Below are 17,532 nucleotides of genomic sequence, written 5' to 3'. Positions count from 1 at the left end.
CCCTCCGAATTCCTGATGAAGGGCTTGTGCCCAAAACATCGACTCTCCTGCTCGTAGTATGCTGCCTAACCTGCTGTGCTTTTCCAGCGCCACATTTTTTGACTCTGATCTCCAGCATCTGTAGTCCTCATTTTCTCCTGATGTGATAGTTAGCTTGGCAACATTTATCTCTCAGTCAACATTACAAAAAATCTATCTGATCGTTATTACAATTCTGCTTTTGGTACTTCATGCAAATTAATTGGCATATTTCTTCTATTTAACAATATTTCAAAATTAGTATGGCAATATTAAATGAATGATGGTAGACTATAGTACAGTATACCATGAGGAAATTGTTGACATGGGTATTAAAATTATCAGTTCAGTATGCAATCTTGAAAATAAAAAGCAAATAAATTTTTCATTTCACTGGAGGCAAAGTAAATAAAATTAATGCATTGACGGTTTGACAGAGCACTGATTCAGCACTAGCTAAATACCTGAGTACAGTTCCAGTCACTGCACCATAATGGGATATTGGAAAAGATACAAAGGAAGTCAACAAATCAGATATGAGAGGGAGTCAGAAGAATGATCCCAGGAATGAATGGCTTGTCATATGAGGAGCAATTAAGGAGTCCAGGTCTGCACTCCATGGAATTTAGAAAGTTGAGGGGTTTATCTGATTGAAACTTGTAGGATACTGAGAGACCTAGATGGAGTGGTCGTGGAGCAGATATTTCTACTAGTAGAACCCAAGGGTGCAAACTCAAAGTGAAGTGACGATCCTTTAGAACTCAGATAAGGAGGAATTTCTTTAGCCAGAGGGTGGTTAATCAGTCGAACTGATTGCCACAGAGGATTGCGGAGGCAAGGTCATTGAGTGTATTCAAGACAGAGATAGATCGGTTCTTGATTGGTAAGGGATCAAGGATTATAGGGAGAAGGCAGGAGAATGGGTTGAGAAACACATCAGCCATGCTCAAACAATGGAGCAGACTCAATGGTTTGAATGAGCTAATTCTGCTCCTATATCTTATGGTCTTGTATTAGGCATTATGTAGTTGAGCTAAAAAGCCTAATAAGGCTGTAATAAGCCTAATACTGGACCAGTTTACACAAGAGAAAAAAATGACTGTGTGAGATTATACTGAAATTTTGAACATTCGAAAGAACACGGTTAAACTTAAATCCAGTAATTATAAACCCTTGCCAGAGGGCATGGTCTCAAGTCCGTAACAGGAAATATTTATGATTTGGACGTGCCAGTGTTGGACTGGATTGTACAAAGTTAAAAATCACACAACACCAGTTCAATAGGTTTATTTGGAAACACTAGCTTTCGGAGCGCTGCTGCTTGATCAGGTGGTTATGGAATATAAAATTGTAGGACACAGAATGTATAGCAAAATTTTACAGTGTGATTTAACTAAAATTATATATTGAAAAAGACTTGGATTGTTTGTTAAGTCTGTCATCTTTTAGAATGGCATGTTGGTACCAGTTCTTTTACATGTAAATTCCAGAACTTTCTTAAAGTTACGTTCTCAAGTGAACTTTAACAATAGATGCCATGTTGGCCCAGATAATGCATTGAAGTTGTGAGGTGCCCTGAGTGAGGCTGTATGTTGCCCAATGTTCTGACTGATTCTAATCTAAAAAAGGGATTTACATAATCTTAATGGATTCATGCAGTTTTTGAGCAAAATAGAATGTAATTCTACAAGTACAAATTCACCCCACAAGCGTGTGTGTGTATACGTGTGGCATATGAGTGTCTGTGAGATAATGTGTGTGAGTGTAAAGGGGTATAAGTTTGTGAGAGTGTGGGTGTGTATGTGTGAGCATGTGAGAGAGGGTCTGCATGAGTGTATGGGTTTGTAGGAGTGTCTCTGAGAGAGTGTTTGTGTGTGTGTGTGGATATGTGTATGTGTGTGTGGTGCAGTGGGGTCACCTATCGTGTGACATGAATCCAAGGTCCCAGTTGAGATCATCCTCATGGGTACCAAACTTGGCTATCAGCCTCTGCTTGGCCACTTTGCATTGTTCTGATGCCTGATGAAGGGCTTTTGCCCGAAACGTTGATTTTCCTGCTCCTTGGTTGCTGCCTGACCTGCTATGCTTTTCCAGCACCACTTTAATCTAGACTCTGATCGCCAGCATCTGCAGTACTCACTTTCACCACTTTGCGTTGTTGCCTGTCCCAAAGTTCGCCTTGGACGATGGTCACCCAAAGGTCCAAGGTTGAACATCCCAATCCGCTGAAGTGTTCTCCAACTGGGAGGGAACACTCCTGTCTGTTGATTGTTATGCGGTGTCCATTTATCTGTTGCCGTAACCTCTGCTCAGTCTCACCAACGTACCATGCCTCAGAGCATCCTTACCTGCAGCGTATGAGATAGACAACGTTGGCCGAGTCACGTGAGTACCTGCCATGTACATGGTGAGAGGTCTTCCCACGTATAATGGTGGTATCCGTGTCAACACAGACACGTCTTGCAGTGTCTACCGTGACAAGGTTGTATGGTGTTGTCCTGAAAGCCGGGTAGTTTGCTGCGAACAACGATCTGTTTGAGGTTTGGTGGTTGTTTGAAGTTGTTTTGGTGGTCTTTTTCAATATATAATTTCAGTTACATCACACTGTAAACTTTTGTGATAAATTCTGTATCCTACGATCTTATACTCCACAACCACCTCATGAAAGGAGCAGCGCTCTGAGAGCTAGTGCTTCCAAATAAACCCGTTGGGCTATAACCTGGTGTTAGGAAATATTTATGCCCATGTCCTTCGTATAGATGGTATTGAATGTCTAGAGCACTGGTGACCGAAAAATTCAGTAGTAATTTTTTTTCTCAAAAGTTCAAATTTTGAGAATATAATGTGTAAAGTAATGATATAAAAAGGTTAATCTATGAGCAAAGCTGAAGTACTGTCCACTCTGATATATAATACAGCTACTGGATGGAACCTCAAGCAGTCATGGGGAGTGTTAAGGAGTCTTGGGCATTCTAGTCAGCTGTAGTCTCCTATTCTTCATGCCACCATCAGTTGAATGTAACTTGTGCACAGTGTTACCCTTCACTTGCATTATGCACTGGAAATCAAGGCCTGCTATTCCCCAAGTCATCACAAAAGTTAAAGATTTTTAAAGGTTTACAAAAATGTCTTTTACACCAGGTTAACAGAAATAATAGATCCTGTTTCTCCACTTAGCTAAAATTACTATTTATTACAAATAAATAGATTCTAGCTACAGGTAAACAATTATGAGCCATCAATATATCACTGTGCTAGTTACAACTCTAACTCCCTTTTAAACTCCCTCTCTAAATGCATATATGGACTGACACAGAGAAGAGGAAAGAGACATGGGTGTTATGGGTGGAAGTAAAAAATTGGGAAGGCAGTTCAATAGTCCTTGTTCACAGAGTCCGCTGAGATGGTTCTTTTGACTTGTCAGGATATGTTGCTCCATGTTATTCCTCCTTCAGATACTTCCATTTGCTGGCAGCAGGTGTAGGGTAGCTCGTTCACATTATAAAGGTCTTTGACATGAATGGGGTAGTTCTGGACAATACATAGCATCTCCCATATCTTAGTATCCACTCCTCCCAAAGGATCACACTTTTTATTTAATAAAACAAAGAACTGACAATTGCTGCAAATGTTTCAGCCTTATCTTTTGCACTGATGTGCTGTGCAGTGGTCACTATTGTTGAAGATGGTGAGTTGTTTAATTGTCCATCATCATTCATGACTGTATATGGCAGATCTGCAGAGCTTAGATCTGATTCATTTCATGTGGGATCGCTAGCTCTGTCTGTCACTTGCTGCCTAGCTGTTTGGCATGCAAATAGTCCTGAGATACCAGGTTGGTGCTGCTCCTAGGATGCCCTGCTACACTTTTCATGGAACCAGGATTGATCCCCTGGTTGAAGATTTGTTGGACTACTGTGGCTACTGTTCCACAGCACCTCATGGATGCCGAGTCTTGAGTTGGTAGATCTGTTTGAAGTCAATTCCATTTGGCACAGTGATAGTGAACTGAACATGATGAAAGGTATTCTCAATGTGATGATGAACGTCATCTCTACAAGGACTATGCAATTGTTACTATACTGTCATAGACGGGTGCATCTATGGTAGTTTGGTGAGGATGAAGTCAAGTATGTTTTTTTTCCTCTTATTTGTTCTCTCACCATCTGTTGCAGTCCCAGGCTTTAGGATTTAGGTCAGTAGTGGTGCTGCCAAATCACTAATTGAAGTCCTTCTCTCAGTACATTCTGTGTTCTTTCCACTCTTTCTGTACTTAATCCAGATGCTATTCAATAGGGAGGAATCTAGAGAGTCGGTTCATTAGAATCAGCTGGAGGCTTCCATTCCTGTGTTTGACCTGATGCCATGATACGTCATGGAGTTCAAAGTCAATGTTGAGGATTCCTAGAGCAATTCCTTCCTCGGTGCATAACACCGTGCCATGACTTCTGCTGGGTCTGTCCTGCTGTTGCATAAGATATACCCAGGGATGATGATGGTGTTGTCTTGGATGTAGTGCAGAAGTTATGATTCCGAGACCATAACTATACCAGGCTGTTGTTTGACTCATCTGGCACTAGATTCCAGGTGTTTAGGTCAGATGACCTTCCCTCCAATATGAAACAGGCCCTTTGGCCTAACAAGTCGACACCGACCCTCCGAAGAGTAACCCACCTAGACCCATTCCCCAACCCTATGTTAGTGAGAAGGGCTTACTTTATTGTGACTGATACAACTGGATGGTTTGCTGGGTCATTTCAAAGGCAGTTAAGAATCAACCACATTGCTGTTGCATTTAGGCCACACTGAGTAAGGTGGCAGTTTCCTTTCTTAAAGGACATTAATTAACCAGGTGGGATTTTATGACAGTCAGCTTTAATTTAACGGTCATCATTAGACCTTAAATTCCAAATTTTTGTTGATTACCTATTCCACCATCTCCCTGGTGGGATTTGAACCCAGGTCCCTCGAACTATCAAGCATGAAGTTTATTGCTGAGACAATTGTATCAGTTCTGGCTTCTTAATACTGCAATAGTGTGTCTTTGACTAAAGAGGTGTTTGGAAGGCACCAATGGTCCTGGTCTGTAAGTCTGTTGTATTGACAACCCTCCTGTACTGCAGCAAAACCTGGACCATCTACTGACATCCCAGTAAGGTCCTTGAGAGCTTTCAACAGTGGAACCTACTCTGAATTCTGGGAATCAAACTGGAGGACCACTAGACCAAGACCAGCATCGTCCATGAAGTTGCAGGTACTAGAATTATAGTCCTGCTCCCGAAGAACCAACTCCTTTAGACATGCTATTGCATCTCAAAGCACAAAAATTGCCTCCCTCAGTATGTTCTCATCTTCCATGGCCAATACTTATTCGGGTGGCCAAAGGAAAATGTATAAAGATTCACTCAGGATCAGTCTAAAGTACAGAGGCATTAACATCACTGACAGGGAGGAGAAAACTGCTGACTGCTTATCAAGACACAGCCATTTTGAGGTTCAGCAAGTTGGAACAATGATGGCAGAGGAAGGTGAGAAAAGTCAAATTAGAATTTTAAGTTTCATTTGCTCATTAAACAATATGACCTGACTATGAAAAAAAAAATGTGGATCCACATTTTGGCTTCTTACCATCTGAGGACTCATCTAACCTGATAAACGTCAAACGTGATTCTGAGGGACTGACGATGATGATGTCATCCAGAGCCAACAAAGCTCATTCTTAAATAAAAATAAGCATTTTGCCCTCATACTCCTGCAATTCATTGATGTAGTTCAACCACTTCATTAGAAAGCTAGCATTGGCCAATCCAGGAAAACACAACCAGTGGAAGATCGACCTTGCAAGATTAATGAATGAACCTAAGAAAAAGATTCAACCAAGAGAAATCACATATTTGAATCAGAGATTTATTTCACACTGTCATTATGGAAAAAGACCACAGATTTCAAAGCTATAAAAAAGGTCTTTCATCCCTGGTACCGCTGAAGAGTCCTCAGAATTAACTATCAGCAAGTCTTGAGCCAACAACTAAATACTGTTCATACATTTGAGCAATACAATCTACCAGAAATCATTGGTAAACTTTCAATTGAAATAGAACTGACAGCAATCACCTGATGAAGGAGCGTCGCTCCGAAAGCTAGTGTGCTTCCAATTAAATCTGTTGGACTATAACCTGGTGTTGTGTGATTTTTAACTCTGACAGCATAGCAGTCTCCTCCACACACACTGGTGACGCAGGACAGTAAATACCACAGGCTGGACAACTGGTTTGCGATGTAGAGTGATGCCAATAGCGTAGGCCCACCTACATCCACGATTCCTCTGGTGTGCTCCACCAGATTGACAATTTCCAGTTCCTTGGCCCTAACTACTTCCTGTTCACCATGGATGTCCAATCCCTCTACACCTGGTTAGCACTGCTGCCTCACAGCGCCAGAGACTCGGGTTCAATTCCCGCCTCAGGCGACTGACTGTCTGTGTGGAGTTTGCACATTCTCCCCGTGTCTGCGTGGGTTTCCTCCGGGTGCTCCGGCTTCCTGCCACAGTCAAAAAATGTGCAGGTCAGGTAAACTGGCCATGCTAAATTGCCCGTAGTGTTAGGTGATGGGGTAAATGTAGGGGAATCGGTCTGGGTGGGTTGCTCTTCAGAAGGTCGGTGTGGACTTGTTGGACCGAAGGGCCTGTTTCCACACTGTAAGTAATCTAATCTAAACCTCTATCCTCCACCAGGACGTTTGTGAACTGTCAGCCTCTTCTCAAGAAGTGACCTGAACAATTCCTGATGAAGGGCTTTTGCCTGAAACAAGGATTTCCCTGCTCTTTGGATGTTGTCCGACCTGCTGTGCTTTTCCAGCACCACTCTAATCTTCACTCCCCAGCCACCACCACGCTCCTCCACCTGGCTGAACTTGGTCTCTCACTAAATAATTTCTCCTTTAATTCATCTCACTTCTGCCAAGTCAAAGGAATGGCTATGGGCACCCACGCGGGCCTCAGTTATGCCTGACTCTTTATATGGCATGTGGATTAATCCTTGTTCCCATCCTACACTGGCCCCCTCCCACAACTCTTCATCCGGTTCATAGATAACTGCTTTGATGTCACTCTGTGTTCCCACCAGGACCTTGAAAACTTTAAGCATTTTGCCACCAATTTCCACGCTGCTATAACTTTCACATCATCAATTTCTGTCTCCATTGTGGGGAATAATCTGTCCACTGCCATCCACTACAAAGCCACTGACTCCAATATGTACCTTCACTACAGCTCGTCACACCCCACGTCCTGCATTCTCCCAGTTCCTTTGCCTACATCGCCTCTGTTCAGATGATACCAAACAGTGCTGCTGACATGGCTTGCTTCTTCCATAACCGTGGTTTCCCAGCCACTGTGGTTGACAGGGCCCTCAACCGCATCCGAGTTATCACCCGTGCTTCCGCCCTTGCCCCTTCCCATCACTCAGTGGCGTGATCGGATCCCCTTTTCTCACTTTTCCTCCCACCAGCCTCCGTGTTCAAAGGATCATTCTCCACCATTTCAGACAACTCCAGCAGAATGCCACCACAAACACATCTTCCCCTTACTCCATCAATTGCATTTTACAGGGATCCTTCCCTCTAGGTCACCCTAGTCCATTCCATGACCACTAACACCTACCCCCCCCCACCCCCCCCCACCTCCCTTTCCCTCCAACTGTAGAAAGTGCAACACCTGCCCCTTCATCTCCTCCCTGCTCACCATCCAAGGCCTAAACGGTCTCTCCACATGAGGCAACGTTTTAACTGTACCATCTCCAATCTTGTGTATTGTATTCGCTGCACCAAATGTGGCTTACTCAATATTGTGAGAAACTAAACGCAGATTGGGTGACCGCTTTGCAGAACACCTCCAGTTTGCGAAAGCACAACCCTGAGCTTCCTGTAGCAGGTCATTTTAACACAGTGTCCTACTGTCATGCCCACTTGTCTGTCCTTGGCATGCTGCAGTGTTCCACTGAATCACAGCACAAACTGGAGTAACAACATCTCATCTTCAGACTGGGCACTTTCCAGCCTTCTGGACTTAATATTGAGTTCAACACCTTCAAACTGTGAACCAGCTTCCATTTCTTCCCCTTCTTTTAGCTTTACTTGTTACATTGTTCTATTTATTCCGTTTCTTATAAATTTATTTGTTACATTCTCCGTCTCATCCTCTTTCCCCTCTCCCATGCCAGTGGGACTGTCTTTCAAGCCCAGCAGTTAGACATACCATTGTTCTGCCATTCTTGTATTACAATCATGTAATCTGAACTGTCAACATCTTTTTTCCACTAGCACTCTACACCCACCACCACACCCCAACTCTTCCCCAAACAACCCCCCCAACTATAACATAAATACTGTCCCTCCACACTTCACTTCAGCTCTGAAGAAACGTCATCTAGACTCGAAACATTAGCTTGCTGTCTCTCCATGGATGCTGTCTGACCTGCTGTGATCTCCAGCATTAGTTGATTTCAGTATAGATTCCAGTATCTGGAGTAATTTGCTACTTCAATTCCAACACTGGCTGAGGTTATCATAAGGATTCCCTTTCTCAACCTCTACCCTCGCTTGAGGCATGGTGACCGTCCTCGGTTAAACCACCAGTCATCTCTCTCTAATGGGAGAGCAGCTCACTGGTTAGCACTGCTGCCTTATAGCACCGGAGACCTGGGTTCAATTCCACCCTCGGGCAACTGTCTGTGTGAAGTTTTCACATTCTCCATGCATCTGCATGGGTTTTCTCTAGGTGCTCGAGTTTCCTCCACAGTCCAAAGATGTGCAGATTAGGTAGATTGGTCATGCTAAATTGTCAAGAGGGTCTAGGGATGTGCAAGCTAGGTGGACTAACCATTGGAAATGCAGGTTACAGGGAGAGGATAGGTGTGTCTGGTATGGATGTTCTTTGGAGGGTCGGTATTAACTCAATGGGCTGAATGGTCTGCTTCCACACTGTAGGGATTCTGTGATTCTATGGTCTGGTAAGAGAATAGCAACATTACTTGACCAGATGACTTCACACTAGTACTTTGTGTTATAATGCACATATCTCAGAGGAACACTGGCAGAGTCCTGTGTTCATTCTTTTCATCTGGAGAAGCCTCAGCCCCATTGAGACACCAAAAATTGAAGGCTGTTTTCATATTTTCATCCCTATCTTACTTGTAAATGGATCTTTTCTATCTCAATCTTAAGTAGATCTCACTTTGTGATGATTTGGAGGTGCTGGTATTGAAATGGAGTGCACAAAATTAAAAATCACTCTACATCAGGTTATAGTCCAACAGGTTTATTTGGAAGCACTAGCTTTCAATGAGCTGCCTCTTCATCAGGTCTTCAGTGCCTCGAAAGCTTGTGCTTCCAAATAAACCTGTTGGACTATAACCTGATGTAATGTGATTTTCACTTTGTGATAGCATAGTTTCCAAATGTGCTGACTTCATTTCTATGCAAGGGTGTTTGGTATGAGTGCCCAGCAGCAGTAGCCACCGAATCATTACCAGAGTTTAGATTAGAGTGGTGCTGGAAACACACAGCAGGTCAGGCAGCATCCGAGGAGCAGGAAAATCGATGTTTCGGGCAAAAGAGTTTCCTGCTTCTCGGATGCTGCCTGACCTGCTGTGTGTTTCCAGCACTACTCTAATCTAAACTCTGGTTTCCAGCATCTGCAGTCCTCACTTTTGCCCTCCGAATCATTACCAGTCTGGCCTACATGTGATTCCACATTCTCTCTGGACGTATCACTACCTGGTTTGGCAACTGTACCATTCAAGATTGGAGACGGTTACAGAGACTGGTGAACTCAGCCCGGACACTCACAAAGGGCAACCTCCCATCTATAGAATCCATCTACCGGGCCCGCTGTCAAGGAAAGGCTGCCAGAATTCTCAAAGATCCATCCCACCCTGGCAATGTTTTTCTACAACCTATAACATCAGGGAGAAAGTACAGACGCCTGAACACATGGACCAGCCAATTTTGTAACAGTTTCTACCTTACTGTTGTTAGAATACTGAATGGACTCACAAACTCTTAACATTCGCCTGTACCTGTGTTTTTGTTTTTGCCGCTGTTTACCTATTATTTACTTATCTATGCTACTTAACTCTGTGATCTGCCTGTGTTGCTTGCAAGACAAAGCTTTTCACTATCCCTTTCTAAGAGCAATTATGGATGGGCAAGTGACACCCATTCCCCATGAAGAAATTTGAAGATGCCTGTAGCAAAATGAGCTTTCATCCATGTGTACATAAAATATAAAGGATCTAGTATTCTTACTCAAAAAGGGGTTTCTTTACATAAGTATGCCCCCGGGCTTTGCTACCTGAAAATGGCTATAGAAATAATACAAGATTATGCAAAATAAGATATGATCTTATTTCTGCTCCAAGGAAGGCATTATTAATTTCTGCACATTCCAGTGCTGTTCAGCTTACTTCAGTATCAACTAGTCAGAGGATTTAGGGTCTTCCAGCATTCAATGCTGTGGTTATTGCTAATGAAGACCTGTCCACAAACCCTCCCAGTGCTTCTCTGGCTTTGGCATAGGCCACTTCCACAGAACTCTTATTTACATTCTTTTGTGTCCAGTAGATGTACTCACCTTCACTGCCAAGGTAAGATGGAACCTACGAGATAAAACATCCTTTGAGGAATAACAAAAAATCGTTAGAATTGCCATCTGCAGTAGGATGTATTCTAGCTAATGTGATTTATACATTTTAAATATTGTGCCCCACATAGGATTTATGGGTTTCAATCCTATGTACATTATGATGATTTAAGAAGGACAAATGGAGCATATTAAATGTGTCTGGTCAGTTGTCCATGTCTGACCATTCTGGATGGCAGTCTGAGTGATGATAAGGGACTGTACTGATCTTTTGATGCTGGAGAACACAATTCAATATCTGTTGGACATGCCCACAGGGATGTGACATCATTCCAATCAGCACAGGTTGCCTTCCGATTCATTTCAGCAACCTACTCACTGGTCATATGGTGCAGAGACCACAACTGACATGATCACTGGTATGCCAAGGCCTTCATTCATTTTCCTTCTCACATCCAGGACAAACTAACTCTTAGCAATCAGGAACACAAAGCTATTGTGACAAAGTCTGTTGTTGTTAATGTGCATCATTAATAGTAACAAATATATTTATTTGATTGATTTGGCCCAATTCCCACAGAAATGATGACTTTTGAAGAGTCATTTTGACGATCATAATTCAAAATTGTGCCTTCCCTGAGTACAAGAGGTTCTTTCCTCCTCCCAGAACAATGACTGAACCCACTTCAACAGCTTGTTGAAGAGACATCAGCATTTCCTACATCGATTTTTGTTCCCTGTAGCCCTGTACTGTCAGGGAGAAGTTGATCCTTCTTAACCACTGCGGTGGGTTTGTTGGTTAGTCCGGCTACTCGGGTTCTTCCTCAATGTGGTAGGTATTATCAAGAAGTTCCGACACGATAGGCTGTTGTTTAGGCAGGGCAATAAAATATTCCAGACTATTTGGGCCTGAAATCCCCTCCCATTCTGGTCCTCAAACTCTTCCACCATGACCAACAGACAATCCTAGATTGGCCGTTTTAAGTGGGAGGCAGAGGTATTGTTTGATTTCTGGAGGAAAATGTCTGGTGATATAATTCAGCAGAGTTGTCCTTCTATTTCCAGCTAGTACTCCCATTAGTAACTGAATAACTACTTCTAGTTTGCAACTATTGATTTAAACATTGATGTTTAAAACAGCCATTGCAAAAAAAGATCGAAAAACAAGAGGAGTGAACTTACCAGCTCCCCTCCCACCAGTCAGGCACATTCTTTGGACACTCACTTGAAGTGTATTTTAAGAATTCTTTTTTTCAGAATAGTCTGGCTTACTCTCTGAGTATATAACAGCCTGGGTCCCTCGGGTAAAAGAGTGTTGGTTGTAATAAAGTATCAGACAGACCTGAAGAAACAAAAAGCTTGCTTGGAGAATGGAAAGTTATGATTCAGTGGTCCTTGGGATATCAAGGCTCAGCTGGGAAACTCCTAAAAATGCAACAGTTATTGTAAACATTACTTACCTCATTAGAATAAAAAGTAGTTAATTATGCTACATTATACAGCAGAGCTAATACAAAGCATATTTAATTGTCAGCTGACATGATTTTATAGTGGTTTGGGAAAAAGCCTTTTAGAAAATGTATATAAATCCAACTGTGTTTTTTAAAGTTATCCTTTTGAAGTTTTTTTGTAGTCCTGGTCCAGCAGAAAAAATGAGGAAATGGAACTATGTGAAACTTAAGGGAAATCAAACAAAAGCCACAATTCTTGCAGTAGAAACTTAATTGCTTTAGTTTTATATGTCTTTTTGCAAGTACTAAAATTGGACCATGGTGTAAAAACAGAACAAAAGAGACATTGCTCCACTTATTCACTTCATGAAACTTGATACTATAAGTAGTTTGGGAATTTTGAACAAAAGACAGTTTACAGAAAGAATAAAGCATTTTAGACACAAAAGAAATACATTACCACAACACTTTAGTTCTTTTGTGGAGCCAAGTACTTCTTGCAGTCTTTTTTATCTTTAGCCTTATCACAACCAGGAATGAATAAACATCTGAAAGTTTTCAGCAGTTACAAATGCTAACAGCAGATGGGCTGCATATTTTTAAAGCGAGGATTGCCCAAGTAACTTTAAATTTGTTTTTCCTTAATAATAACTTTAGAGACAATGTCTAGCAACGTTTGTGGGGAAGTACAAGAATGCAATTATTGCTTAATTATTAGGCATTGAACATCTGGAACACAGCTACTAAAAATGCCGCTACCTGTGTTAAACAACGTTATTCACCTTTAATTGAAGTGTACTAAAATAATAAGTCTGGGATGGTGATCACATAAATCAAAACTGCCCCTTTCTCCACAGATTCTGCTAGTCCTGCTGGGATTCTCCAGCAATTACTGTTTTTAAAACATTCCCTTACATGGTTAAAGACTAAAAATTCAAGTAAATTTGGTGTTTTCTTATTTGGTTCAATTAAATTTAAATATATTCATCCAGTGAGTTAGTAGCTGAAGCTGATCCATGGATTTACCAAGTTATATAAATATATACAACCGATTACCTGAAATTAGCAGAGTTCAGTTCTGAAATTTGCTTTGATCCAATTTGGCAATTTAAAGCAAAATAAAAGCTGACTAATTTAGAGTCAGAAGAATCTTTCTTGCCTTATTTGGGTGGTTGATTCCTAGTTGAAAGGGTACATTTGAGCCATAACGAATTAGTGAAAATAATGTGCCTTGGTTGGTCAATTTCTATACTTATTTGAACTGTTCAAATAAACCAAAAGGAAATTGTTCCATCTTAGATTTAAAAATAGAGTAATTGATATCCGTTCTTAAAAATCTTATGGTTGGCAATGAAATTGGTTCTGTGCAGTCACACTAAGCAATTGGGTAGTAATTAAGCAACTTGCTTCAGAACTCACTCAGCTTTTCATAATTCACTTTTGTTTATTTTGCATTATTCCCCAAGACCAGTTGAAGCAAACATATTCGCATTTGTGTGGGAAATTTTAAATTTACAATAAGCCATGTAAACATTGCTGCTTTCACAATCCGAGAGTTAAAATTTAACTCAAAAAATTTCAAACAGCAACAATTTTATTTACATAGCGTCCATAAGGTAAGAAAAACACCCAAAGCAATGTGACTTTTATAATTCGGTTGTCTCACGCACACAGACCTTTCAGTGCACAGTGTCTTTAATGTTTTTGGAGCAGTCATGTGCATATGCAACTTAGCTTAATGGGAACATTGGTTCCAGCTGTTCTTCACAGAGATGAAGTCAGTGCTGAGTCAAGAAATTAAAAACTGGGTGGCTAAAAGCTTGATCAAAGGGGTAGGTAATGACAAACATCAGTCCTTAATACCTATCATGTGGAAGGTCCAGTGAAAGCAACAAGGAGGGAATAAGCACTGTGTTTGTTGATAAATTTGTCTGTGACATTTTTTAAGTCCCAGTTTGAACTCAGCTCGCTGGGTTTCCAAGCACTCTGCAAAGCACTGCAGAGGTTGAGTGTTTCCTAGATCATACACTCCAGGAAGTGCCCAGGTCCAATTCTGGATAGAAGATGGGTGACCATCTAAAAGATAGTGAACAGACAGGAAAAGTTGGAGATTTCAAGGTATTTCCATTCTTAGGTTGGTACTCAGCATTGGAGACAGCAAAGAGTGAAGATACCTTGAAGGATGCAAATGGGAATAGAAATACAGTCGGTTCTGCTATACCACAGCAGTTCCATTCTCGTGCAACCTCATGTTATAAGAAAATCGTATAATAGCTGCACCATTTAAACTAATGCATCTGGAATCATGTTATAACCAATACACGCTGTAAAAGTTTGCACTTTAGAAAGAGTGTACCCAATTTGTCAATCGTGTTATTGCAAATTTGCATTAACAAAGCATGCATTATAGCAGAATGACCTGTAGGAAGATCAGGAGAATCAATATGCGACTTGAAACATAATACAAGAGGGAGAGCTACAGATTCCTGAGAACTTGAGACCAGTTCTGGTGCATGAGACATCTATTCAAAATGGATGGGTTGTACCGCGACAGGATTGGGAGCAATGTCTTCTTGGGACAGTTCACCCAAGTAGTTGGACAGAATTTGATCTAAATCGGCAGAGGCTTATACACCATGGAAAAGAAGTAGAAAAGAGCGCACAAAGGCATGTTGGATAGTAATGGAAAAGGAACTGGTACCATATTCACTAGAAGGCAACCAAGAAGTGCAAGAATGAATGCAAGAACAGGTTTAGAATTCATGTGCATGAATGAGGTTGATGAGCTACAAATTCAAATAGCCTCATTGAGAATGTGCTTATAATAGAAATGTGGCTTAAAAGTGAGGACCAAAGGTTTAATGTTCAAAGATACAAAAACAAGGGAAGAAGAAAGGAAGTTGGGGTGGCACTACTGAAGAGCAAAGGCATTGTAGTTGGAAGAAGTGAATGTCTCTGAGGGGGAAATAATCCATTTGGGTTGGAGTTGAGAAGCACAAGGCAGATAAGCACACTCCTGGAAATATTCTATAGGCCTCCAAATAATGAGAAAGAGGAAGAGACACAAAACTGGAGGGAAGTCATTGAAATGTGCAAGAAATAAAGAGTAGGCAATACTGGGGACTTTAGTTCTCTAAATAAATAGATTGAAATAAGATTAAAGTAAAGTGAAAGGAGGAAATGTTTTCAAGGTATTTCAATGAAAACATTCTGAAATGTTTTCAAACAAACTTCCTTAACCAGTATGTTCTTGGTCCAATTAGGAAATAGGTATTGCTTAATAAGGTGCTGGAGAATGAGGTGGGCCAGGTAAACTAAGTATCTGTTGGAGAAGACATGGTGAGTGCAATCAGCATATCACAAGGTTTAGATTAGTAATGAGGAAGAAAAGTAACAAGTTAAAGTAGAACTTCTAAATTGGAAAAGGGTTAAATTTCATGGGATATTTATGTATCTATCCAAGATAAAATATAGTCAAGGTTTGGCGGGAAAAACTGTAACAGAATAATTGATAGTCTTTAAGGAAGACATGTTTCAGGGTGTATCTCAGTGTATCTCATCAGATTTGGCGGACTTGTCAGTCTTTAACCCCATTAGTTTCCCGAGTTCTTTATTTCTAGAAATAGTTGTTGTATTTATTTCCTCCTTTTGTCCCTTGCAAATGGAATGCTTATAGTGTCTTCTACTGTGAAGGTTGAAGGATTACTTCATTGTCTCTTCTACTTCCTGGATCCGCACTATTCTTTCTCCAGTTTGTCTTTAAGGGGCCCACATTAACTTTGGCCATTCTCTTCTGTTCTATGTATTTTATAGGTTCTTGTTCACCTTGATATTATTTGCAAGTTTACCCTCAAAATTTATCATTGTTATTTTGTTAGCCATTGTTATTGTACCTTTTTAAAAAGGTTTTCCAATCCTCTGGTTTCCCATTCTTCTTTGCCACACTGTATATTTCCTTAACTTCTCTGGTTAACCATGGTTAACTCTGGAGAGAAGAAGGTTGAGAGGTGACTTAATAGAGACATATAAGATAATCAGAGGGTTAGATACGGTGGACAGGGAGAGCCTTTTTCCAAGTATGGTGACAGCAAGCATGAGGGGGCATTGCTTTAAATTGAGGGGTGATAGGTATGTCAGAGGTAGTTTCTTTACTCAGAGAATAGTAAGGGTATGGAATGCTTTACCTGCAACAGTAGTAGATTTGCAAACTTTAAGTGCATTGTCATTGGACAAGCATATGGACGTACATGGAATAGTGTAGGTTAGATGGGCTTCAGATTGTTATGACTGGTCAGCACAACATCGAGGGCCGAAAGGCCTGTACTGCACTGTAACGCTCTATGTTCTAAAATGTTCCATGGTTGGCTTATCTGCCGCCTGGAATCCTTCTTTATCACTTGGATTGCATCTTTTTTTTATTCCTTCATAGGACATGGGTGTTGCTGGCTAGACCAGCATTTATTGCCCATCCTCAATTGCCTAGAGCAGTTGAGAATCAACCACATTGCTATGGGTCTGGACTCAGATGTAGGCCAGACCAGGTAAGCATGTCAGTTTCCTTCCTTCGATTTAGTTAATTTATCTAATCTATTAAATTCTACCGTCTGTCATAGTAGGATTTGAATCCAGATCCCCAAAACATTACTGGGGTCTCTGGATTAATCATCCAGCGATAATACCACTAGGTCATGGCCTCCCATGGCTTTTTGTGGCTTATGCCTAATTGTGACTCATAAACTATTTTCTTAAACATATGCCATTGTTCCTCAACTGCCTTTGCTGCTCAACTCCTTTCCCAGTCCTTTCAGCTAGCTCTACCCTCGTTCCTTTGTATTTATCCTTATTTTCATTTAGCATTGTTGATTCCAACCTACTTTTCTCCCTCTCGAACCAGTTGCTGAATTCTACCATGTTGTGGTCACTGCTTCTTCAGGAATCTTTTTACTGTAAGATCATTTATTAAATCTGTCTCATTGCACATCACTAGATCCAAAATAGCTAAATCCCTGATTAGGATCCACAACATTTTGTTCTTGGAAACTATCCTGAATTTTCTCTGCATTCCATTATCAATCTGAATATCCCAATCTACTTGAAGATAAAAGTCATCCATTACCACTTCTTTTTTCGACCTCATTATCTTCTGATTTATTATCTGTCTTACCAAATAGCTACTTTTAGGGAGCCTATAGACTGTTCCTACCAGTGTCTCCCATTTTTGTTTCTAACCTCCACCCATTTGGGTTCTATATCTTCTGATCCAAAGCTTTGATGTCGTCTGTTTCCAAACTCAAGATCCCATTCAGCCGGTGTACTTTATTGAGATGAGTTGCCCAGATCTATATAATATATAAATTGTTATAATTGAATGGCTAAAACTTGTTTGCAAAGATTTCTGAAGGAAGGTAATACTCTCAGCTGGAT

General features: G+C 41.0%; 1 protein-coding gene and 1 long non-coding RNA gene across 2 annotated transcripts in view; one reads left to right on the top strand and one right to left on the bottom strand.

Annotated features, from left to right (window-relative positions):
• ecm2 (extracellular matrix protein 2, female organ and adipocyte specific) overlaps positions 1-12,645 on the bottom strand; it is a 63,936-nt gene extending 51,291 nt beyond the window's left edge. Inside the window, exons 1-3 of the mRNA XM_043707886.1 lie at positions 12,569-12,645; positions 11,840-12,082; positions 10,649-10,690 (exon numbers count right to left, since the gene is read on the bottom strand). The gene's annotated coding sequence lies outside the window, so the exon portion shown is untranslated. The remainder of the gene's footprint in view (positions 1-10,648; positions 10,691-11,839; positions 12,083-12,568) is intronic.
• The window catches only part of LOC122558930, a 269,987-nt gene that overhangs the window by 239,673 nt on the left and 12,782 nt on the right, over positions 1-17,532 (top strand). The gene's annotated exons all lie outside the window — the stretch shown is intronic.

Source organism: Chiloscyllium plagiosum, chromosome 18, assembly GCF_004010195.1.
Source record: "Chiloscyllium plagiosum isolate BGI_BamShark_2017 chromosome 18, ASM401019v2, whole genome shotgun sequence".
NCBI lineage: Eukaryota > Metazoa > Chordata > Chondrichthyes > Orectolobiformes > Hemiscylliidae > Chiloscyllium > Chiloscyllium plagiosum.
This window is presented reverse-complemented; position numbering and strand designations above follow the sequence as displayed.